Here is a 27339-nt window from a genome sequence, read left to right as displayed (position 1 = left end):
AGTTTTATCCTCTCTTCCCTTTGGAAGTGTTTGAAGTTAAAGCCCAACCTTAGGACTCCTGGACCCCCATTGAGTTAGTTCTCTTGTATGTGTAAGCTCTGACACAGAATGGTCCTGAGATAGCTAGCTCTGCCCCAAGATGCCTTTGGCTCAAAGGATGCTGATGCATTCAGGTGAATTTAGGGTCCATCTTAGTGTCTAAGGCAAGTCGGTGGCAAAGGAGGGATGGTCTGATGTTTGGATGACTACGGTGACTTCCTAGGTAGCTACAGTAATACCTGATGATGTTGGAGAGTATGCTACTGATAGACAATAATTAAATCATTACAGCTAGTGCCAGGCACCACATTCCAAAATAATGAATACTCTTAAACTTTTAGAATTATTACTAAAAGTAAAAATTTTATAAGATTATTTTTTATCAGTCCAGAGTTCAGCTTGGATTGAAGCTGCAGAAACAGAAAGGCAGCAGCAGGTGAAGGAAATTTGCATTTTCCTTTCCTGACATTGGACATGTGTGTGGAATATTTTCATCCTCTGATCAGATAGTTCATTATGTTCTTTTTTGGATTCATGCTTTTTTGGCCTTCCAGCCTTGCATGCTCTCTCTGTGGCCTTCCAAGTCATTATGCTGGACTTCAGCTTTAGCCAGTAAAATGGCCATTCCCCACATCAGCTGTCCACTTGGACACACATCCCTTTCACTATTCAAATCATTTGTATTCATACAATGTATAATAGATGGATTTGTCACTTTGCTCACAGATAATCAGTTTTTAAAAGTTATAATTTGAGCTCTGCCCTCTCAAACTGCAGATTACAAGGTTTGACCCAGAAGGTTCATGGTATGGCACAACAATCATTAATTATAGTTTTTAAGGGACATTTCATCAGTGATAAGAGTTAGGTTGTTACAAAAAACAGTTTTAATCTTTTTTCTTTAACTTTGAGGAAAGAATCCTGAGACATGCATATATATGTGCGTTTATTTTTTTAAAGCACATCATAAATAAATAAAAATATATGTATGTGTGTATTTGTGTATGTGCACACACACACACATATGGAGGCAAGTTAGAGAAGTGGAAAAATACTCATCTGGGAGTGAGGAGACAAGTAGACAAGTATTAGGCTCGAGGTTTTGCTGTGCTGACAGCTGAGTCAGTGACCTTGGACCAGTCACTTCAGTCTCTCCATGGCAAAAGGAGAGGATTGGCCTAGGTGACCTCTCAGATCTCTTCTAGCTCTAAAACTATAATTCAAAATTTTTTATATTTTCAAATGTATTTATATAACACATATACATGAAATCAATCATTGAACACACATAGATATTGATATCTGTATCTTTATGTTGAGTTTACCCCCTCTTTAAGGTAAAATGGCCATTTCCTGGCTGATAAGGTAACCTGAAAATTAAAATTACACTAACATCCATTTGTTTTATTTGACTCTTTTACCATTTTCACTAAAATGTTGCTTGTTTTTTTCTATTGTGGCAGTCATGATGCATAGGTGTGCAAATATATACAAAACAGCAAAATTCATAGGAAAAAAAGGCCAAAGTCATAGAAAAACACCAATAGAGCTATGGGTCTTTTGCTGGTTTTATCAGAAATTCACATGGAGGAACTCATTGAGTTTTTCATTATAGAGAAGAATGGGAGTAGGATGAAACCTGTAGATAAATGTCTGCTCACATCTAAAAATAGCTCAGAGTACATAGAAAGTATTCTGTTGACACTGAATAAATGACTCATAATTTTTTGATGATTTCTTAATTTATGAAGCAGTTTTTCTCATTTTTCACTAAATTTCATTCCTCGTTGAGGGCTATATGATTGCCAAGTTCATAATATTAAATCTAAAGCATTAAGGAGAGGCCAGCAAAGAAAAGCATCTGAATAATTCTCTTCAAAAATCTATAACCACCATTTTGTGATTCATGCTTTGAATATTTTAGAAATGGTTGAATGGGTTTTCTCCAAACTTTCAAAATTCTGCAACCGACTGAAAGTAGCATAACACATTTTCATTCAGGAAGTCTGGTAAGTGAGGAAAAAGTCATCAAGCTGATTGGCCATAGAATGAGAGTGACTTTCCACAACTCTAGATGAATAATTACATGAAAGATTTCTGAAAACGACATTTCCTTCCATTGTTTGTAAAAGTGAGAGGCCATGGACTTTTATGAAATGGACTTTTTTGATGTTGTTTTTCTGAACTTTTAAAATTCTTGTTTAAAAGATGGTTCCTCATGAGTGGTAAGATAAAAATGTATATTGGGAAATGCAAATGATATAAAAATAAAAGATATGTGTAAAATTATTTTTTAAAAGATCTAATCCCTTTTAGTTGTATTTTAAAGATTTTCATGATCATTTTGCTACACAGAAGTATCTTTGCTTTAATGGCAGATTTATATAAAGCAGTATAGCCAATATTAGTGTTCCAAACTGTTTTTAGTAGCCATCATAGTGGCTTTTCACCAAAAATTAATTTTTCCAAAATTAATTTTTGTTATACCTTGTCCTTCATGTCTGTGTCTTGTGTTTTGCTTTGCTTCTTCATCTTCCGTGTATTAATTATATTTCCCTGTTTTCCTTTCAATGGTCCAGATTTGCAATTTCATCAGTATAGGGTACCTAGATGGTATAATGGATAACATGTCAGTCCTGTAGTCAGAAAGGCTCCTCTTCATGAGTTCAAATTTGGCCTCAGACACTTACTAGCTCTGTGATCCTGGGCAAATCACTTAACCCTGTTTGCCTCAGTTTCCTTCTGTAAAATGAACTTGGAGAAGTAAGTGGCACACCACTCCTTTATCTTTGCTAAGAAAACCTCAAATGGGGTCACGAAGACTTGAGCATGACTGAAATGACAACAACAGCAACCATATAGGGACCGCCCTTGACAGATGCAGTTCATCAACTTAATTGTAATTTATAACCTTAAGGAATTAGTCCAGTCATTGAAAAATTAAGTGACTTACCTAGAGTCACAAGGCTAGAATGTTTCTAAGGCAGGACTTCAACCCATATTTTCCAGTTCCCAGTGCTGCTTCTCCATACATTTTGTCACTTTGCTTCTCAATTTTCTTATAGCTTTATTGAAGTAGAATGACATGTGCCATTTTACTTAAAATTTATGTTACACTAAATATAACATATTTAACATTTCCCTTTATCATTTTTTCTTGCTTGTGACTTGTTATTTTCTCTTATTATACCATATATTTCCTTCATGTTTTAGTCTTTACCTTTCTTTCCCATGTTAAACTTTCCACCATCTTTTATGTAATGCCAGTTCTATTGTTTGAAATAAGTATTCTGCATAACTATAACCCATATGTGTTACTATAATAATATCTTCCATTTATGATACTAATGATGATGATAATGATAGTTGATATCCCTATGGTACTTTAAGTCAACAAGTATTTATTAAGTGCTTACTACATAACAGGCACTGAGTTTATAAAGGAAGGACAAAAGAGACCCTGTCCTCAAAGAGTTTACAATTAGTGGGGGAGACAATGTACAAATAACTACATACAGATAAGATATGTATGGGATAAATTAGAGATAATCTCCATGGGAAGGCACTTAACATTGAGGAGGACCAGGAAGTACTTCTTGTAGAAGGCATGGACTTAAAGGAAACCAGGGAATTGGGGAGGAAAAAGATGAAGAGGGAGAGAATTTCAGGCGTAGGAGACAGCCAGAAAAAATGCACAGAGTCAGGAGGTGTAGTATCTTGTGTAAAAAACAGCAAGATACCAGGATGATCATAGAGTACACAAAGGGGAGTAAGGTATGAGAAGCCTGGAAAGGTAGGAAGGGACCAGGTTTTGAAGGGTTTTTAGAGCTAAAAAGATTTCCAAAATACTGACATCCCACTTGATTCTTAGGACAGGTAACGCCATACAAGGATTATTATCTACATCACTTTATAATTTTCAAAATACATGCTTTCACATAGGTTTCTTGTTTACTTATCACAATAAACCCCATAAGGTAGTTGGAGGCAAACTGTATTATTATATCCATTATTATAGATGAAGAAAGGGGAGCTCAAAGAGGTTCCTTGCATTGCCTGAGATCATATAGTTAATTACTTTTAGAACTGGGACTAAAATAAAACTCCAGGTCTTCTGACTCAAAAACAAACAAACAAACAAAAAACCCAACCCAAAAAACAAAGGACTTCCCACTATGTCCAGATCACTGTGCTAGACAAACTAAAGTACAGATATTTGTTTTTCCCTCATAAAACACATGTCCGGTGGGGATTGAACCATATCGAAACATTGTGTCTTCCTCAGTGTCTTAAATAGGATTCTTCAGATTGTAGGTACTCAATAAATATTTGTTATTAAACTGAATATTTAAAAACCCTTAAACTACTAATAGCAAAAAATGCCTTTATTTCAGGAAGAAACTTGGAGTTAAGAGAACTTTCAGTTTCTCAAAGACAAAAAACCCACTCTCCTATTCAATTCTGGGCCCAGCCCATTGTTCATTTGCAGTGTCTATAGAAGAGATATTGATAGACAGACAGACATGTTTTACTAGGGGTCCATCAACTTGCATATTATGATATTTACCAGTAGTCTCCTGATCACAGGTGGTGTAGCCCCAGAGAACTCATACCATAGTATGAGTGCTAGTAGTGTGTGATCTATTAGAGGATAGGAAGATGAGTGGCATCCTACCCTCCCCATCATAGCTAATTGTGAGCTTGTTTCCAACACGAGTATACCAGCCTTTTGCCAGTATTTGCTCCATACTTCCCCTCTATTTCCCTCTTACTGCCAGTCTCCTGGGATTACAGTGGGCATTGGTTTATCAGTGTGATTATAACCTGACCTCCACCCAGGAACCTGAAGCAGCTGGGCAGGTGAAATCCCTTGCTTCCTTTCTAAATCACTAATTAGGTGCAGGGCTCTGCCCTTCAGAGAAATGGCCAATGAGAAAGAGTACTTCATTGCCGCCATCCCCTTCTCAATTTCATTGGAAAAAGAGTAAGTAGCACAGGGTGGGTAGACTTTTATGGTTTATGAGTCTGCATCATTGGACTTGTGATGTTCTCTTTCTGCCAAAGCCCACCCCTCTTCTTGGTTTCCCTTGTTATTATCAAGAGCACCATCATCCTTGTAGTCATCCTGTCACTGACTTCAAGTCCTTCTCCTTGACCCTTACCCCCACATATCTGATCAATTTCCACCTGTTGTTTTTACCTCTACAACCTCTTTCACACCTGTGCCCTTCTTTCATTAACATCTTAGTTTAGGCTAATAGCACCTGGGACTTGCCTGGGCTATTGCAATAGCCTCTTATTTGGTCTTCCTGACAGCAGTCCCTTCCCTCTCCCAACAGCTGCTAAACCAATTTTCTTAATGCATAGATTTGAACACATAGTTCCTCTATTCAATAAACTATAGAATCAAATAATATTTTGTCTTCTCATCTTTTAAAAAGTTCTATTTCTGTGTTAGTTCTATGATATACAAGATTATTAGCATAGTACTATATAGATGTATATAAATGACAAGAAAAAATACATATATTGTGGGTATATGTTCAAAAGCTTCTTTCCCCCATTGATAGCGATATGTGATCAAAAATGTTTAGGAACCACTCATCTGTTCTAGATATTCTGCTTTAATTTAGTTCTGTTTCTTTTTTCATGAGGCTTTCCCCCCCCCATTTTTTTCATGTGACTTGCCCAGGGTCACAAGCTAGTAAGTGTCAAATATCTGAGGCCAGATTTGAACTTAGTTCCTCCTGGCTCCAGGGCTGGTGCTCTATCTACTGCTCTACCTAGCTGCCCCTATTTATTTTTTTTCTGTGTAGATGGTTAGGCCAAACTCTTTTGCATGATTATGGATCTCATTTAAGAGGCTCTTCAGTGTGATGGAGTTTGATACAATCAGCACAATTAATCAACTAACAAGCATGTATCAATCAGTCAATCAACACTTTTTTTTTTTTTTTTAGTGAGGCAATTGGGGTTAAGTGACTTGCCCAGAGTCACACAGCTAGTAAGTGTTAAGTGTCTGAGGCCGGATTTGAACTCAGGTCCTCCTGACTCCAGAGCCGGTGCTCTATCCACTGCGCCACCTAGCTACCCAATCAACACTTTTTAAATGCTCACTATGTGATAGGTGCTGGGGATACAAATCCAAAGGATGAAAAAGTTCTGCCCTCAACATTCTACTGGGGGGAAATGCCATCCACAAACAGGATGTCATTCAGGAAATAAAAGCTGACCTTTTTAATACCAATATTCTTCTGGTGATGTTGAATGTCTCTAAGTCATGGAATATCACAGTCTCCAAAGAGTGTAAGTTGAGGGTCACCCAATAGGCAATGTAGAAGCAGATGATGGGTATGATCAGACTGCAACACATTACAAACAAGATATCATCTTAAGAGCACAGGCAAAAAAGAGTAAAGGCAAAGAAATGTGATTGAAGAAGACAGCCAGCCTGCTCATATAATAGGAGTAAGGGATAATGTCCTAGTTGGTACCTCTAACTTCTTCTCCCATCTATTCCCATCACAGCTTCCAGAGTGATCTGTAGTATAGCCCAAACTGGCCTTCTCTCTGTTCCTCACACAATGCACCCAGGTCTCCTGTGCCTTTGCCGTTGCATTGGCTGTCTCACACAGACCTTGGAAAGCACTCTCCCCTCCCGGTGCCTCATAGAATCCTTCACTTCCTTTAAGACTCAGCTCAAGGTCCCCATGTTTGCATGATCCCCTCAATTACTAGTGTCAACCTTCACTAACTTGCACTTCATTACCTTTTACTTATGTATTTATTCTGCAAATACTTTTATGTGTACACTTTATCTCACCTGACAATATATAAGCTCTTGGCCATCATTTTTATCTTTGTGTCACAGCTCCATTTTTATCCTTGGCATTTCAAGAGAAGAGAAGGAACACATTGGGTGGTATTCCTTTGGGTAACCTATGGGAGAACATTTGTTAAATTTGTAAAAGATTAGCACACATGGATGGGGTGGCCCGTTTTCTCCCCCTTTGGTCTGTAAGCTCTTTGAGAATAGGAACTGTTTCTTTGTATAGGCAGTGCTTAGCACAATGCCTGGCACATGTAAAAGGTTTCATAAATGCTTTCTGATTTGATTTGATTTGACATCTATATGCTGTTCAAGGAATATTTGTATTCTTGGAATTACAGACTCTTTATATTAACAAAAGGAAAAGTGCTATATAGGTTTTAATGAGTGATATAGAAGGGGATTAGGAGATGAAACCATTTCTAATATGAAGTGATCAGGGCCAGGCTTCATTGGGTAAACAGCCTTTGGGTTGAGTGTTAAAACGTGGTAAGATTTCAACAGAGATGGGTGATAGGAATAAGTGGAGCAAGAGTTTTCCATGTCATTGGAATAACACATACAAGGGGAAAGCCTGAGCTATATACCCTAGAGGTCACTAGTCTAAAAAAATGATAGGATAGTGCCTGGTTAGGGAAGTCCCTGAATGTTAAATCAAAAAGTTTGGACTTTATTCAGCAGACATTAGGGAGCCATTCTGTGCATAGAGAAAATGAATGCAAGCAGCCCTGGATTCCTGATACAATTCTCTTTCCACCACACAATAGTTTCTGCTTTAGATCTTTTCTTAACCTCAGCTTCTCGAGTGAATCTTGAGAGTTTTGTTTTGTTCTCTATGTTCTTCAGTATTCTCTATTTGTATTATCTTCCCTTTTGATCTTAGTCTCTTAACTGGTCTATAATCTCCATAGGGCAGAAACAACATCTTTTATATCAACATTGTGTCTATGTGTGTCAGTATGTTTTTGTTTTCAGTATATTTACTCACTAAAATAAATATCCTTGTGTTTCTTTTAATGCTCAAATAGTCAACTACATGGTCACATTATTTTATTAGAATATGAGTCCATACATGCATGAGGACGTGTAAATATTTGCAGTTTGTGATTTCATCATGGAATCACTTGAATCATATACTATATATAGAATCATAGATAAAACCTGGAAGGGACCTTAGAGGACACTGATAGCAATTCCCCAATTTAACAAGTAAGGAAACTGAGGCCCAGGGATGTTAAATGTGCTCATGGATACACAACTGGTAAGTGTCTGTGACAGGACTTGGACCCAGGTTTTCCTGACTCCAAGTTCAGCCTCTACCTACTTACTATACCATTCTGAATGAGTAATTCATTATTGTGCCTTCTCTCCATTTTAACAAAATTATTCCATTAAATTCTTTTTTTTTTACTGGTTTCATAGAGGTATAGGATTTAGACCTTTAGGGATCATTTATTCAACTTAGTCATTCTATAGAGGAAGAAACTGAGGCCCATAGAGAATGAGTGACTTGCCTAAGGTCATATAGGTTATAAGGAGGAGAGCCAAGATTTGAACCCTAGTATCCTAACTCCAAGCTATGCTTTTTACATGACTAAAGATATTTTATTTGAAGTGTTTTCTTAAAGAAAAAAGCTCCCTATTTTCATGTAAATTTATGTTGTTTAGTCCTTTTCTGTCCGGTCTGAACCCCATTTGGAGTTTTCTTGGTAAAGATACTGGAGTGGTTTGTCATTTCCTTCTCTAGCTCTTTTCAGAAATGAGGAAAATGAGACAAACAGGGTTAAGTGACTTGCCCAGTGTCACACAGCTATTAAGTGTTTGAGGCTGGTTTTGAACTCAGATCGTCCTTATTCTAGGCAGGACCAGCACTCTATCCACTGTGCCACCTAGATGCTTGGATATATTCATTTGTACTCAATGCAATTTAATAGTTGCCAGCTCTTTATCCAGGTAATGCCAATACCCTCTGCTAGGAATGCACAATGCCGAGATTAGCTTTGGGAGTCTCTGCACCCCCTCTCCAAAGAGGCCATTCCATCTGCTCAGCTCAACCAGCTGTTCTGGATTTCTGATTTTAATGGACCTACAAGCTGGAGTTGAGGTCAGGGACACTGTGAAGTCCTAGGCCAGATTAAGCACATGGTTCAGAGAACACTGATCTTTACTCTAGATCAATCAGTCATTTTAAACTCAAATTTCATATTTGTTTTGAGTTTATAGAACTCCTCTATTTGCAGGACTACTGTTTACATCTTTGTTTCTTTTTCACAAAGCCTTGTTAATCCAGTTACATATGGTATTCTCTGAACAAAGAGACAAAGGGGCACACACTATACCTTGGGGGCAGGGTGCTGTGAGGTGTTGTAAGCAGTTAGGTCCAGCCTATAGGTTTGAGATCCCTGGTCTAGATCATCCTGCCAAGATACACAGGTATAATCAAACTTGATCATCAGTCAGAGGGACAAAAAGTTGGATAATAATAACAACCGGCATTTTTGTAGCTTTTAAAAGTTTGCAAAGAGCTTTATCCATATGTACCATCTCATTTGATCCTTACAACAACCCCATGAACTAGGTGCTGTTGTTATTTCCATTTTAGAGATGATGAAACTGAGGCTAAGAAACCTTAAATGATTTGCCCTGGGGGTCACATGGCAGGATTTGAACCTCACATTTTCCTGACTCCAAGTCTGGCACTCCACTGTGCCACCAATAGATATTAACAAGATGCTCTGTATGTGATTTGACCTTGGAAGAGAGTCAATTACATGCTAAGGAACTTGCGCACTCACCTATCTCCTTCCATGCCTATCCTAACAACACTCCTCAGCTCAACTCCACTGTCAGTGGGACGAGTATCTGTATGAATTGTGGAAGAGATAAGAAGGAAGCAAATGGATGAAGAAGGCCCATGTAGGTATGAATAATTTATAATGGAGAACATTTGTTTGTAAAAACTGTTTTTAGTGTATCAACATTTAGTAGCTTCCTGTTTCTAACTTCTTTATGAAGTCTGATCAATATATCAGGATAGCCACATTGCTAATGTTAAAATTCAAAATGATTTGATTTACTTTGTCATGTCCTTTTAGTTTGAGATTTCAATAACTCACTAAAAAAAAATACACTTTTCTAATCTAGGAATAATGTTCAAAGGAAAGGTCTCAGCTTAAATTAGATTCCATCTTGGAGGAAAGCACATTTCATTAGACAATTAATTAGGAAGACTTCAATAGATAAATTTGAATTCTGACCAGCAATTTCTCATTTATTCCATCCACAGCCTTTAACTGTTATCTGGCCTAGGCTCACATCCCTATCTTTCCTTTTAGAAGAGTAAAGAAATGTAGGTAAAGTGATACATAATGGCATCCTTTCTTGGGGGATTCTCTCTCCATACATAAAAATGGAATATATGTATGTGTGTGTGTTCAAATATTTGAAAGTCAAACTGAAAATGCATTGGTGTGATTTTCTCTGATTGCTGAAGGTGCCATTACTTGAATTTCCTAACATTTCTGCTTATGTGGTATCAACCATGATTTTTGCAATGACACCATTATTTTTCTTTCATTTGTGTGGTCACTAAAATTATATTTAGATTTTGACCCTTTCAAAAGTGAGATCATAATTTACAAATGGCCATGCTTTTATGATCTCTAACAAATAACCATTGAAAGAGTATCTAAACAGTAGAAAGTACTGTACTGATTAAGAAGATAGTTTGAATTAAACAGTTCTCTTTTTAAACATGTTGGTTAGTGTTTCATAGAGAGAGAAATGTTTGCTCCTGAGTTTTTTTCCAAAAGTAAAAATATGGTTAGAGTATACTGATTAAATGCAAAATTGTCACTGAGCAGAAAAAAAATCCTGAAAGTAAGTCTAAACATTCCCATTTATTTGACAAAGCTCATTCAATATTTTACAGACTTCTCAAAATGTGCTAGGCCATGGACTCACTACTAGCCTAATTTTAGAATAATTTCCACTAATTCACTACATTCAAGTCATGGCAAAAACAGATGTGTGGAATAACTGGGCCTCCAAGGTACACTATAGTAGCCTTGAAAATAGTTCTTATAAGTCATGAGACAAAAATTCAGGTTAGCACAAAGGAAAAATTGTATTGACTCCACCTACATTTGTTGGTAATGCCTTTGGTTTTCTAGTCCGATTTGTGGCTATTAGGTCACCTAGTGAATAGAGCAGAGGGCCTGGAGTCTAGAAGATTTACTACCTGAGTGACCCTGATCAATTCACTTGATCTGTCTGTCTCAGTTTCCTTCTCTGTAAATAGGCATAATAATAGCTTCTACATCCCGAGGTTGTCATGAGAATAAAATAAGATAGTTTTTGTAAGGTATTTTGCAAACCTTGAAATGTTGTATAAATGCTAATATTATTTTTATTAAGGGCAGCTGGGTGGCACAATGGATAGAGTTCTGGGCCTGGGTAGGAAGACTTGAGTTCAAATGTGGCCTCAGACACTTATTAGCTGTGTGGCCTTGGCCAAGTCACTCAACCCTGTCTGCCTTAGTTCCTTCATCTGTAAAATGAGCTGGAGAAGGAAATGACAAATCACTCCTGTGTCTTTACCAAGAAAACTTCAAATTGGGTCACAAAAAGTTGGACATGACTGAAATGTCTGAGCAACAACAACAACATTGCTCTTTTTATTAATATCATTATCATTACTTGGGGAATTCACTCACAAACTATTTTTTGTGTGTGAAAATTATGCCAGAAATGGAAAAGTAAAGAAAGATGTACACTGATAATTTTGCTTAGTACCACTTATTATGCACAGCCCTAGCCGCCTCCAAGTTAGAATCCATTACCAGTGGCCTGGGATCCATCTAGAATCTGAGGTTATTAACTTTTCGGGGGGGTGATATAGACCCTTTTGTCAACTTGGTAGAACTTATGGATCCCTTCTTAGAATAATGTTTTTAAGCACACAAAATAAAATACAGAAGATTATAAAGGAAAACAATTATATGGAAATAGGGTAGTCAAAGTGTTTTTTTATAAAAAAGTTCATGGACCCCAGGACCAATCTCCCCACCCCCATCCAGCTTGATAGGTTCAAATGCCAAATTCATTTTTAGCCTCTCCACTCTCTGATTTCTGGTATGCCAGTGCTTGTTTTTATATGTGCATTAATGAAAAACCTAAGTACTGTTCCATATTTAACCCACAGTTTTTGAAACTAAATATTTAAAAAGAAAAGATTGATGAAGGTCTTTTAGTTTAAAGTTAGTCCCCATCATACAAATCCCTGACTTGCGCACATCCCTTTTCTGCTAGCTACTACATTAAAATAACCACTGCTGGCTGAGTGGCCCACAATTTCCCTTCCTTCCATGATGTTATTGGTACTTAGTATTTCCCTCTCTGTGGTGAGTCTGGTATAGAAAGCCCCATCCAAATAATGACTCCAACTCCCTTCCCAGAAAGAAAGTTTTAAGGTTTCACTGGTTTCATGCCATCTCCATTTAAACAGGTGCCTTGCTTGCTTTGCTCCCTAGGAATAGCTTTATAGATTAAAGTGCTGTGTCTACAGTACACAGTAGCACTATTAACATACCAGAATGAGGCCAAGGGAAAACTCATATAGGAGCTACACACCTAAATGCAGTTAGTAAACAGAGACAGTAAGTCTCATTAAGCGTAATTAAACCTAATATTGACTGTAAACTGTTACTTACCTTAAACTTCTCTGTGGAGAGTGAGGAAAGGGATTAACCTAGCAAACTGGGACATTAATTACTACCTATTTCCCATTAAAGTTACCATCAAGAAGGACTATATTCATAAATAAAACATAGTAAGGATTGAGACATGTAAAATATGTAAATTAATTGTTAAAAAAGGGAAAGAAACAGGTAAGTTAGCTGTGAGTGATGCCAGTGCAAGCAAAATACTACTGTGGCTAATTATGATGAAAAAACGTAGGCTGGATCATGGGAGTATAACCTTGGCTTCTGATGGATGAAGGCTGCTTTACAGGAGACTCTAAGGCAGCAGATTACAGTCTTTCATATTTAGCTTCCTTAAACTAACAGAGGATGGTTTGAGGGAAGGATGGAGGGAGGAATAGGAAACAACAAGTTTTCATTTTTTCCCCCAGTCATTAATATCCTCCTTTCTTTCTGAAATTGATGATAATGACTGCTTAAGTGTTGTTTGATTTCTTAGCAGGAAGGTGCATTGCTGGTTTTTGTTCAGTGGCTAGGGTTTGCTAACTAGTCTCCTGCTACTATTTAATAATTTCCTTCTTGGGTGCAATCTGAAGGGTATGTTGTAAAGGAGATAAAAATGTCAGCTAAATTTAAGATCGACTGTTAACTTTTTATATTGTACTGCTGCCCAGAGGGGGGAGGAAGGATCTGGGGAAATAAGAATTTAAAGAGAAAAGCAGAGGAATGTCAATTCAAGCTTACCAATCACACTTTGCATTTCTTCTCTCAAGATCCACATCACAATCATCACCAGCTGTCCAGTTTGCACCAATTCTGGACCTTGGGATCTAACTGCACATTTAGGATTTCTAACTATTGGCAGTTTGGGCTTTCCTTTTGGGCTCCTGATCAGGCCGGAGTCTTGCTTGCCATGCTAATTTTTTTTGTTATTCCTATTAAATCACGTAAGATAATTGGTTATGCATATGAAATGAATGTGTATCTATACATTCCTTTGAATATAGCTTTTAATTTTAGAATTTAAACTCTAATTTAATATGGACTTTGAAAAAAATAAGGTTTAATCATATTATTTTATAGCATCTATGCTAAGCTAACTTGGTAGGAATAATTGAAGGACATGAACCCACTCTCTGCTTCCCCCCTGCTATAAAAACTCCCAAACTGGTTGGATGACAGAGGATGAACAAAAACAGTGAGAGTAGGAGTACTTCTATCCTCTGTTCTTGTAACAATCGTGACATTACGAAATAACCATAACAATGGCACTCTTATTAATCAGACATATTTATACAGAATTAGTGTTGGCTTCTACTCTATATTACCTTTAGTTTTACATGAACTTTTATTATCTCTGCATATCAAAAGAGACATGGTGAATGAACAAAGAAGCCCTGTTATGAGACAAGTATTATTTGACATTTTGGGAAGCTCTTATTATAGGGTTTCCTCCTAAGTGAGGATAACGGGGAGGTTGTCATTAGTTGCACTGTTGCAGACACGGCGGATTTTTAAAAACAGAAATGGATCCCACTTTTTTTCCTTTTTCCCTTTTTTTTTTGGTAAAGATTTATCACCTAAAACAATTAGAATTATTCCAAGACTTCCAACAGAACCACGTCCCACTCAACTCCTTTTTGTTTTTTAAAGTTTTTTATGTGAAAGATTGATAAGAACATATCTTATAATTGTCTTCCTTTCAATTTTCAGAGTTATGTGTAGATTTTTTAATTGAAAAAAATCATAATTTTTTGAGTACTGGCAAATGCACTGATTATAATCAGATTTTAAGGACTGTAGCAGGACCTTAGGTCAGATGCCTGCACAGGAGATGTGCAACAGCCAAGTCAGAGCTGTTGAGGTCTTCTACTGGGCTTGTAGCAATTGTGAATGGGGTTTATGAGTTTGTACAAACTCCCAAACACCATTGAAACTGAAGTATTAGCAATATATTACATATTAGCATCTATTTGTATGTCTTTGTGTCAGCAGGAGGATTCTCTGGCTTACTCTAAGTCTATATAACTGTACCTGGCACAATGTCATACTAACTCAGGTTGTTTTCCATTGTGTAGAGGGCTAGGTGGTGCAGTGGTGAGAGTGCTGGAGTTGGAGTCTGAAGGCCTGGGTTCTAATGTGGACTCAGATACTTAGTAGCTGAATGATTCTTTTTAAGTCATAGAATGTCCCTGGGCCTTATAAAATGAGAGGTTTGGGCTTCATGACCTCTAAGGTCTCTTTTAGCTCTAAATCTGTGATCTATCCTTAGTTGTTTATAATCAAACCTCACCATAACATCTCTTGCCTTGATCATCTAAGAAATAAATCATATATGCTGTAATAAACTGAGCTTGCCCTTGAACTCCAGAAGTGGTAATACCCCCAATGTGTCTTTTTATCATTGTCATGTTATTTACTACCTGTGCATAAAAATGTGCCTCCACTGACATTGTATTGCCTAACATTTTACACTCTGGCTTCAACATGATCACTCAGTTGAAATGCTCTCTCACAAGTTACTGATTTTTTTAATTGCCAAATCCAATGACCTTTTCTTAGCCTTGATCATTCTACAGTACTTGATACTACTGACTCCTCATTCTTCCTACATAATCTTTCCTCTCTGGATTTTTATGACACTTCCCTCTCCTCTCTGGTCATTCCTCAGTCTCTCATGGTAAATGGTAGTCCATGTCTTGCCCTTTAACTCCAAATGTGGCCCCAAAGCAAACATATGAATCTTAGCTCTATAAAACAAGCCAAAGATGCTTTCCTGAGCTGTGGTCCCATACCATTGTCTATTGGAAATTTTAAAGTGCATTTCCCATAAGCATCTCCTGATTTCAATAAAACCAAAACAAATCTCCTTACTTTTATTCCCAATCTTATCCCCTTTCTTAATTTCACCATTTTATGGAGAAGACCTCCCAATTCACAAACTCAGGGTCCCAACATTGGTGGTATACTTGATTCTTCCCTCTTCTTCATTTCAAATTACATTCAGTTGCTAAATCTTATTGTTTCTGTCCCCACATTATCTCTCTCATCCATCCCTTTCTCTCTGCTCATTAACTACCACCCTAATTCAGGCCTTCATCACCTTTCAAATGAACTGTTACAAGAATCAAGACTTATTACACACCATTCCCCTTCTTCTGCCCAACCAGTCGGGCTTTCTAGTGGTCCATCACTCATAACAATCCAAGTCCCATCCTTTTGCCTTTGCATAGACTATATCATATACATAGAATACATTTCTTCCTCACTACCATTCTTTAGAATTCTTAGCTGCCTTCAAAGTTCAAATCTGACCTCTTCCCTGAGGCCTTACTTTATCTTGCAGCTGCTAATGACTCAGTCCTACCTCCTCTCATTATCTAGTATTAACTTTGTATTTACATCTGTATTTATTCAGATGTAAATACAAATATATTATTTCACTCAAAAGAATGTAAACACCATGAGGACCAGGGCAAGTTCATATTTGTATTTAGAACCCTGTAGAACACAGTGCCTTATACATAGAAAGCTCTTAATGAATGCTTGTTTATTGATTGATTAATGTATTAATTTTACAGAGTGAATTCATTTCAATCTTATAATGCCTGTCCTTTTTCCAGTAGCATTTCATTTAATCAGTAACTTAGCTTTTAGATAAAATTTAAATGTGAAGTATAAAATCATTTTGATAATAGGGAGAAAGCTGAGACTTTATGACTCCGAGTATACAATCAACATACTTTTTTTTTCGGGGGGGGGGGTGAGGCAATGAAGGTTAAGTGACTTGCCCAGGGTCACACAGCTATTATCAAGTGTCTGAGGCTGGATTTGAACTCAGGTCTTTCAGAATCCAGGGCTGGTGCTTTGTCCACTGCACCACCTAGCTGCCCCCAAATCAACGTACTTTAAAATTTCTTGAGTAAAAATATAAATATACTAAAAGTTTTTTTTTTTACTGATGGCAAGCATCTTTTTAAAAAATATTAGTGCCTTAATTTAAATTTTTTTCTTACCTCTTTCCTAACTTTTACCATTCAGTTTTGTTTTATACCATTCAGTTTTAAGCACAATTCAAGTATAAATCCCTTTGGTGATGCATGGAGTTGTCTAAAGCACTTAGAATGAACTTAATAAAAGTATGAGTTAGTCTTATTAGAGGTTTGAAATGGTGTAAAAATAATATTAATGTGTTTCCTTGAAACTAATTTAAAAAAGGAACATAGAGTTCTTCCCAAAAAAAGTCACAAGGAATAAGTGTAGGGTTTTACCAAAAGAAAAAAAAATTGAAAAAGAAACAATGAAACTCTAATCAAATCTAAGTCCTTTATAGCATTGAACCAGCAAAAGAGGTCTTGTGACAGGTATGTTACATACTTGCCAGTTTGGGTTCATCATGATTTCCTGTTAACTCCTTTGAGGTTTTGGTTCTGTATAGTTTGAATAGAAAAGAAAACCATAAGAACTACTCAGTTTTGTCAGATTTGGGACTATTTAGCCAAGTGTTTGAGGCTAAACCAAATTAGTAAAAAAAGAATTCTACTACCTGACAAAGATTTTCAAAGTTGTCAGTAAAACTTTAAAGTTAACATGTCCACATCATTTCTTTCTTCTTTTTTTTTTCACTTCATTTCAAAATTTTCAGCATTATTTGATGATCTGCTGGTCTTTACTGAAGGAAATCTGAAATTTTTCCTAGATTTAAACATAGGTCCAAAAAGCCCTTGATGACAAAGCCTACCTAGCTTTCCCCCTATTCAGCACATATTACTAGAATGTGATTTTTTATTTTTAATAGGTGATAACAATTTATAAATTATACTGCTGTGACCTTTAGGACGTTTTGTATGGGACTTCTGGGTTTCCTTTTGCAGTCTTACTTTCTGGTATTGCCACTTTATACTGCCTATTTATAAACTTACTATATTGACTGGGCGGGGGAGGGGGGAGAGGGATGGTGGTCAGGAGGATCAGAACAAAATACAGTTGTAATATAGAACCCAATGCAAATGTTAATGTTTGTAGACATATGTACAAAGATTGAGGTCCCAGGGTAACTCAGGTAACTTGCCTCTTATCTATCCAGGATACTTTTTTTTCCCTCTCTAACTGTAATAAGGAATTGTTTTGCAGAAGATATGATTCTCTATAACAAAAAGATGTGCCTCTTTTCCTCTCCCCTTGACTTCCCCCTCCCTAATTCCCAGTTTCCTTTAATAGCCTGTTATGGATCTGTCATCTAAGGATTTAAACATTTCTTGATTCTAAATTGTAATCGTTAGTCTAAATCAACTCTTGGGATAATGAATTCCAGTAGTACAAGGTCTGTTCCCCATTGTCTCAGCAATTGATTCTAAAGATCTAAGTATGTGCCTAATTCACAACTTTATGGGCAATTGTCCTTGCTTCTTTCCAAAGGTTTACCTTTTCCAGTGTTTCTTTTCTTTTCTTTTCTTTCTTTCTTTCTTTCTTTCTTTCTTTCTTTCTTTCTTTCTTTCTTTCTTTCTTTCTTTCTTTTTTTTTTTTGAGGGCAATGGGGATTAAGTGACTTGCCCAGGGTCACACAACTAGTAAGTATCAAGTGTCTGAGGCCAGATTTGAACTCAGGTACTCCTGAATACAGGGCCAGTGCTTTATCCACTGTGCCACCTAACTTCCCCTGTTTCCTTTGTTTTTAATTCTTTAGATTATAGAATTGAAAAATCTTGATTAAAACATTGGCATATAATTTTTTAGATTGAAACTCCTGGTAAGGAAATACTCTTGAACACTGAAGGTCAGAATTTTCTTACAGTTTATAATATAGAATTATCTGGGGTAGCAGTAAGTAAAGTGACTTGCCCAGGGTCACACAGCCAATATTTGTCAGGACTTGATCTAGTTCTTGACTTAAAGGCTAGGTCTCTAACTGCAATAACAAACTGTCTCTCATTTCCTGTCTTATTCCTGTATTTAATTTGTCTTGGTTGTTATTGTTTTTGTTGCTACTGTTTTGGTCTTTAACTTAGTCCTTTGTAGTTTAAAGAATGTATATACTAGGTATTAACTCTATATTAAAAATCCTCTTAAAGAACTCAGAGACATTATTAGTCAAGCATTATTTGCCCTTGCCCCAAAATGTTGCCTTTTTCTCAGGAAGGTTTTGTGGATTCAGTGCTCATTACAAATTCCATCAGCCTACTAATATGGAAGTAAGACTCACAAATTTTTAGTTCCTATGATCTCCTCTGGAACTCTTCATGTGGAGGGGAGTCATGCTAAAAATCTGGTAGTCCTCTACCAGAAGTGTTAGAATATTAATAATATCAGGTTTGACCAACAATTCTCCAGTTTTACCCTTTAAAAGTATCAGGCGGATGCAATCTAATGTTATTCAATAATTGATCTATCCTGACTTTGTCAGGTCTAAGAAACCCTATGGACTTATCACTCTTTTATTTAGCATCTCATAACTTGTTTCTGTCTCATATATTTCAAAAGACAATTAGGGATAGAAATTACTTATCAATGCAATCTCTTTTTCCTGTTTTAGTCTTAGGTTTACCATTTGTACCATTAAATGGTTTTATAAATTCTGTTGTTAGTATTTTTCCCTGTAATGTAATAAATGAATATTTTTTTTTACTTTATTGTCTCTTGAGCTATATTGAATTCTCCTTGAATTATTTTTTGGCATACTGAATTTCTAGTTTCTGCCTATTTGCCTCATTTCTCCTGTTCTCCTTACGTAATCTTTCTTTGGAAAGATGAGTTTCCCCATGAGATAACTCTTATTTTGTTGGTTAGCCATGCACCCTCTTTTCCCACAATGCTGGATGTTTTTGATTCTCAGCACGCATTTATCCTGGGCCTCTGATATAGTGATTTTGAATAGATTTTTTTACCTTTAAAACTACTCCTTTCAATCTCTGCCCTCTGCACCTCAGCTGATACCTCCATTTTGTCATAGTTCTCTCTTCTAAAATTAACTGTGTGATAGATTTCTTTGGTTTTCCATCTCCTGGAAGAATGGTAAACTTAATATTCATGGAGATATGTGTTTCTTGCTATGCATACAGTCCCCGTCAAGCCTGAGCATTAGCAAACTGTCTGTCTTAGTCCATCTTAGAAACCCTGAGCATTCAGCAGTGATAATACCTGGCTTCGTGTGCCATTGCCAAGTAGTATTCGAAGTAAGCCTGGTCATTACTGTTTAATTGCATGGAGGACCCAATTGCTGATCTATTCCCTGCTCATATTGCTTACCTTTGCCTACTAGGGAGACTGAGTTATCTGTTCCACTGGGGACTGTGACTGTCAAAGAAGGAAGGCAGCTTAGAAGGTAAGAAAAAACTTTGTGTATTTTGATCTCCTATTTACCCCAAATGTTCAATTATGTAGAATCACTTTGGTCCCAAGCTACTTGGAAATGGGAGCATTTACTCTATCTGGGTGAAAAATTTCAATTTTGTATAACCATTCCCATGTCATGTATAAATTCAGTCTTTCCCCGCCTTTGACGTCAAAATGCTTCTAAATAATTATTTTTAAGACATAGAAAAGTAAGTTGATTTGCTAGCATCTTGTTCTTGAGTATGAAAATATCTAAATCTACATGCAACTTCAGTGAGACATCACTTTCACCTTTCTTCATTTTTGGATGTTATTTTATCTGCTGAATCCTGATGAACAGGGTGTCAGAAGAGTCCTTCCTTAGTAATCTATTCTTACAATCATAGAATATAACAACTCTCAGGTCCTTAAAAATATTTTATTGTAATTTTTCTAAGGTTGGGACCATAACTTCTTACATTTATCAGACCTATGCAGTGCCCAGCCATGTGCCATAGAGTAGGTGCTTAGTCAACATAAATTGTTGCTGAAAGTTCCTAGAATGTTGCTGTAAAAAGAGGGAATTTCAGAGCAAGTGTTTTTGCAGTTTTAAGGAAAACATCAAGATCTCATCTCTATGTATTGAAAGGCACAGACATTTGTGTGGAGACACTCAGATTTGGGTAAGTCCATTTTTAGTATAATGTGTGGGGAGTGACATGCGTGGAGCTCCATTAATAGCAGTGTGTGTTGTGTTCTTTTCATTTCTTTTTGTTAGTTAATTTTGTAGCTATTAAAAGTACCAGATGGATGATTGCTGGGAAAGAAAACCCTTTGTAAATGGAAGTATATCAATAACAACATCCCAGAGACACATCTACAAAGTGTGTTTCCACCTTAGCTTGGAAAGTCACCTCCAGAGGAGAATGAGAATATGAGTCTACATAGACCAAAGAACTTATTAAATCTCACTTGGCTTAGAGATCCAGTGGTTCTCTGGTCAAAGTAGTTTTTCTTTACATAGTTTTCCAGAGCTCACCTTCCATTTGGTAATCCCAGATGAGCACATATTTTGAAGGGCCTTAAACTTCAGTGGGAGCAGGATAGGATAACTAATAAATGATAGAGGGATGGATGTTTCTTATCTAGGTTGGTCTAATTCTATTTTAGGCAGAGTCTGGCATCCAAATGTATGAGTATTGGCTAATTTGGGGGGACAAATTTAGGGTTTTCTATTCCCTGACACACTGTTCTTTGAATTTTAAGGGGGAAAATGGGGACTCATTTAATAGGTAAGAAGTTCAGCTATAGGGCCTGGCTGCTGCCATTGTATGTTAGCCTATCATCACCATCATCACCACCACCATCTTGATATATAGTGGAAACACTGGCCATGGTTTAGGCGTGGCATTAGAGTCCTTGGAATCAATGGTATGTCTTTATACATAGTATTTTCTCTCAGGCAAATCATTTTGACAGCTGTTTGGAATATGAATCAGAAGAGGAGAGACTTATGGAAGGATAGTCATTTAGGTGGCTATTGCAGTAGTCCAATCTAAAGGCACTAGAAGGGTGAACTAAGATGATGGCTGTGTGAGCAGAAAGAAAGGGACAGGTGCAAGAGAGGTCCTGGAAATAGAAACTATCAGACTTGGCAAATGATTGGATACATGGGGTGAGGGAGAATAAGGAGGTGAGAATGATCCTGGGGTAGAGAACTTAGGTTATTGAAAGAATGTTGATATCTCTGAAGAAATAGAGCAGTTTGAAGAGGGGTTATTTGGGGAGGTTTTCTTTCAGATGTCTTGAGTTTGTGATGTCTGTGGAGAGGCTAGCGATAGACATACAGGGATGGGAATCCTCTTTATGGAGACAATAATGAGGTCATCTAGAGGATTTATTGAGAGAGACTAGAAGAAGGCCTTAAGATAGTGCACCGCATTCCATTTGCAGGGAGGGGGCATACAGATTATGGACATGTGTAGGAGACTGAGAAGAAACCATCAGACAGAAGAACAAAGAAAGAGTGATACCATGAAATTTTAGAGAAGAGAGTTTCCAGGTGAAGAGAATGGTCAAAGGTGTCAAAATGTAGTATAGCAAGTGCTACAGAGGGATCAAGCAGGATGAGGACTTGTGAAAAGGCCATTATATTTCTCAATTTTGAGGTGACTGGTAACTCTGGAAAGAGCAATTTCAGTGGAATAATGAATTTGGAAGCCAGATGATTAGGAATTATAGAGTGGGAATGTCAAAGTGAGTATTACTGAAGTAAGGGGGAGTCACATATTCATTTCTACTTTTTCAGTGAGGTCCATCTACATATGGGGAAGCAGAACAGGAAAAGAGGCATGTGTTTTTGCCAACACACATTGTTAATTACAAGTCATAGGGAATTGAACACACTACATGTTTTGGTTCCATATCTAGTTTATAAGGGCAGAATAAAGCTAACTACGAATCAATTTATTTTACATGGACTGGCTCAATAACCATAGTTCAGTGTGTTTACAAGTTCTATAGTTGCCGTCTGCCTTCATATCATCAGTTCATGGACAGCTAATTTTTAACCCTTCCTAACCTTCTTCCCCTATTATCTCAAACTCAGAAACCCCCTTGGCAGACTCTCTGAAATATCTGTTTAAACAGTGATCTATGTGCATTTTTTCTAGCTTATGTTTTTTGATGGATTCATCATATACATACAAAGGACAGTATAACTGTTTGGCTGAATAGAGTTGAGCCTTTGATGAGGAGACCAAGTTCTGCTGTGGTGACTCAGTGCTAGGTGCAAAAAAATGTTCCAACTTGTAAATTGGGGATTTTAGTTTTAGGGACTGATTTATCACAATTTCCTTTTCCATTGACTTTAGCTTAAATGCCTAGATTCATATTCAGCATCATCCATAGCAATACCTATTCACCATTAAGCTTTGGTTAATTTCTGGGCACCTCAGTTTCTTCAACTCAAATAGAGAAATACATAAATCAGTAATGTCATGATATTATTTCCTCTAATTCTTATCCATCCCGTGTAACTCTTGTCTATATCCCCCCAATAAGTTTTTGCCACAAAGAATCTACCTTGTTTTCTCAGGGCTATCTTTATTTTCTCTTGACACTGTGAGGAAGCCTGGCTGGCTGTCCATCAGTTATCTTCCACTCTTGCCACGTGACGCAACTAATTTTATTTTTCCCTTATGCATCTCTTTGATAATACTCTTTCTAAACTTTTTCCTTTAATTCCTTCTTTGTAATGCTTTGCAACCTGCTTTGGCCCAACTGCCTTGCCTTTTGAGTCATCCTCAGTTTCAGTTCTTCAGAGATTGCACTGTTCTGTGATTTGTAGTTATGTAATACTTGAGGATTATTGATATTAAAGAAATGGAACTTTATTTCTAGAAGAAGCTTGAGGACATTAATAGAACTCTGCAACTTCCCAAAGGCAATCTAACCTGCTCTCTTTCTGTTCAATTCTGGACCTAGTTCATCATCTGCTTTCCATATCTGTCAAGGATTAGCTAGCTAATATGTGTATACACACACATACACACACACACACACACACACATTGTACAGATATCTGGAGAGCTGCATTTAACTTTCTCTCTGACATGTCATTTATATTTTTAAAGTATGCATTATTTATCTAAATAACTGTGAGGTTTTTTCTATACTCACTTATATTTCTATACCATACCAGTAACATCATTCAGAGTAGAGTAAGCATTTCGTTTTAGAAAAAATGCACATAGAACACTGTTGAAACAGACATCATATTGAGAGTTCTGTTCAACAGACATTTCTGAAACTACCAAAGGGCCTTCTGAGTTTGAGAGGGAATAGAAGAGTGTTAAGAAAGGTTAAAAATTAGATGATATGAAGGCAGAAGGAATAGAGTGGTAAGCAAAGATGACCTGCTTCAGCAAGTATAGAACTTGAAAATACATTGAGCTGTGGTTACAGAGACAACCCATGTCATAAAAAAGTCCATGCATCCACACACGTACATTTCTCTACTAGAGCTTTAGGTTGTCTATTCAGCTACCTACCATAGTCTGTACAATAGGTATTCTTCATCACCTTGGTGTTTCCAATATGAATAGTTGGGCCTAAATCTTTAGATGTTTGTTCTGGGGATGGATATAATTAATGCACTGCCATGAAAAAAAAATCACAATATTTGGAGTATCTTATTATCTCAACTTCAGCTCTGTGCTAATCTCCTCATGGTATTAGTGAACACTTTTAGTAAGAATACCTCTTTCTGTTCCCTTGATATTAGTGAGAAAAGGATCATTGAGCAATGTTATTTTTATTGTTGTAGGAAGGAAATAAAATAGCCAATGAGGAAGCAAAACTATCAAACTTTGCAAATAATATGATGGTATGCTTAGAGAATCAAGTAAAAAAAAAGCACTTGAAGTAATGAACAACTTCAGCAAAGTTGTAAGATATAAAATAAATCCACAAAGTCATCAGCATTTCTGTATAGTACCAACAAATCCCAGCAGCAAGAGATAGAAACAGAAACTCCATTTAAAATAACTACAGACAATATATGTGGGAGTCTATTTGCAGAGACAAACTCAGGAACTATATGAATGCAATTAAAAAACACTTCACACAAATACAGTCAGATCTAAACAATTAGAGAAATATTAATTACTCATAGATAGGCCAAGTTATAGATTAAAAATGACAATTCTACCTAAACTAATTTACTTATTTAGTACCATGCCAAACTATAAAAAAATTATATCATAGAGCTAGAAAAATAATAACAAAATTCATGCGGAAGAACAAAAAGTCAAGAATATCAAGGGAATCCATGAGAAAAAAAAACGTGAAGCAAAGTGGGCTAGCATAACCAGATCTCAAAACTATTACAAAGTAGTAATCATTGGAGTAATCTGGTACTGGCCAAGAAATGTAGTGATGGATCAGTGGAATAGATAAGGTACATAATACACAGTAGGAAAGGACTACAATAATATAGAGTTTGATAAATCTAAATATATAAACTTTGGGGACAAGAACTCACTATTTGACAAAAATTGCTGGGAAAACTAGAAAGCAGTTTGGTAGAAACTAGGTATAGACCAATATAGACAATGTATACCAAGATGAGGTCAAAATAGTTACATGATTTTGATATAAAGGGTAATATTATAAGCTAACTAAGGGAGCATGGAAAATTTTATTTCAGATCTATGGATAAGGCAAAACTGAGTATAATCGTTCAGTGGGAAAATGGCTATTTAATGAAATAAAGGATTTTCAAGCATTCCTGATAAAAGGGGGAAAAAGAGCTCAACAGAAAGTTGGATTTTCAAATACAAGACTCAAGAGAAGCCTAAAAATGTAAACATGTAATCCTAGCTCCTTTGGCTTCTGGAATATCATATTCCACTCTCTCTGCTCCTTTAATGTAGAAGCAGCTAGATCTTGTGTTATTCTAACTGTGACTCCACATTATTTGATTTGTTTCTTTCTGCTTCTTGGAATATTTTCTCCTTGACCTGGAAGTTCTAAAAACTGACTATAGTATTCTTGGGAGTTTTCATTTTGGCATATCTGTCAGGTGGCGATTGGTGGATTCTTTCCATTTCTGTTTTAGACTCATGGTTTACCTTTTTATTTTATCTGTATAGTATAAGATTCTTTGTTCTTTCATGTAATGCTAATTTCTCTTTTATTTTTTGCAAGTAATACATAAAAAGAGGAGGATCCTTTTACCTCTAGACTGCTGTTACTCTCACTCATTCATTATGTCTTGATGATTGAGCTATGTGTTAGCATAGTGCAGCTCTAATATGTTTGGTTACCTCTCTAGCTTTCCCTGCCTGTATGTGTTATGTTTGACTTTTCAGTCGCTCTCAGGGTTAAGCTACTTGAAGTATTAACTATGTAATTCAACAAAGGACTAGGGAGTGATGACTATGCAGAAAAGAGAGTGACATTTATATGGTTGACATTTACTTAATCTATTCCTGTTCTCTTTAATATGCTTGTGTCAGTGGGTATAAGACACAGGATTTTTGTAACTATGGGATTCAATAAAATAAAACTTACATATGCTAGTCTCCTTTCTTATACCTATAACCAAAGATCTTATGGAATTATTGTTTGAACTAGATGAGCAGTTGCCTAATTTATCAAAAAAAGTTTCTTGGCTTATAGCAAAGCAAAGCTACCACATATCAGGTGGTGAGTGGGTTGACTCCACCAGTGACTCTAACCATGATGACTTTTCTGCTGCCTGAACTTGCCATTATTTTACCACCTACATATCAGACCCAGAGGGAGGAAACACTAAACTTTTTAAGCCAGTGTGAACTTGTTTTGAAGGTACAGTTATAGCTAGTTCTGATAATATAGTTTGGATTTAGATATCACCTTTATTTGTACTTTATAATATGATTTATCTTGAATTTATGTATATATATGCACATACACACATATGTACATATATATATATATATATATACATATTCTTCCAAATAAATGTTGTTATTGTTTGTCTAATTATAAAGAGTATTCTCTAGGTAATTTTATCATGGTAGCACTGCATCTATCTAAGCCAAAGAGGCAGCTTTATATGTTTGGGGATATACTAAAGACCTCTTCATTAAGTTCAGGGATAAAGCAGAGATATACAATTTTACCAATACTATATGTTATTGTTTTAGACATTTTGTATAAAGAAATAAGAAAAAAGTGAGTTGTGGAAATAAGCATAAGACTTTTGCAGATGATAATTTATGGAACCATGAAGAGTCAACCAAAATTAACTGAAATAATTAATAATTGTAGCAAAGTTGTATTATATAAAATAAATCCACAAAAATTATCCACATTTTTATATAATGCCTACAAAATATTTCCCCAGAATTCCTATCCAGCAGGAAGAGGTGTAATGAGAAATTCCATTTAAAAAGAACCATAGAATGTCCAAAACCTACCAAGATACACATAGGAAATATATGAACACACCAGCAAGTTATTATTTATAGAAATAGACATAAATAATCAGAATAATATTAATTACTCATGAGTAGACCAAAGCAATATAATATAGTGACAGTTCTACCTAAATTAATTTACTTTTCCAGGGTCATACCAACTAAACTATGAAAAGACTATGTTATATGCCTAGAAAAATAATAATTAAACTTAGCTGGATTAACAAAAGATCAGGAATATGAAGAGAAATAATTTTTTTTAAAAAGGTAGAAGAGAAGGGGGCTTGGAAATACCCAATATCATATCATAACTAGAGCAATGATCACAAAAATTATTTCATGCTGGTTAAAAACAATACAAAACAGGGCCAGCTAAGTGGCACAGTGGATAAGGCACCGTCCCTGGATTCAGTAGAACCTGAGTTCAAATCTGGCCTCAGACACTTGACACTTACTAGCTGTGTGACCCTAGGAAAGTCACTTAACCCCAATT

The 27339-nt window shown here is 36.3% G+C and overlaps 1 protein-coding gene across 1 annotated transcript in view; it reads left to right on the top strand.

Annotated features, from left to right (window-relative positions):
* The window catches only part of ZBTB20 (zinc finger and BTB domain containing 20), a 928525-nt gene that overhangs the window by 145673 nt on the left and 755513 nt on the right, over window positions 1–27339 (top strand). The window contains exon 4 of the mRNA XM_043993192.1: window positions 19829–19891. The gene's annotated coding sequence lies outside the window, so the exon portion shown is untranslated. The remainder of the gene's footprint in view (window positions 1–19828; window positions 19892–27339) is intronic.

The sequence above is a fragment of the Dromiciops gliroides genome, chromosome 3 (genome assembly GCF_019393635.1).
Source record: "Dromiciops gliroides isolate mDroGli1 chromosome 3, mDroGli1.pri, whole genome shotgun sequence".
Lineage (NCBI taxonomy): Eukaryota > Metazoa > Chordata > Mammalia > Microbiotheria > Microbiotheriidae > Dromiciops > Dromiciops gliroides.
The sequence above is the reverse complement of the archived record's forward strand: the minus strand, read 5'-3'. Positions and strand labels throughout refer to the sequence as shown.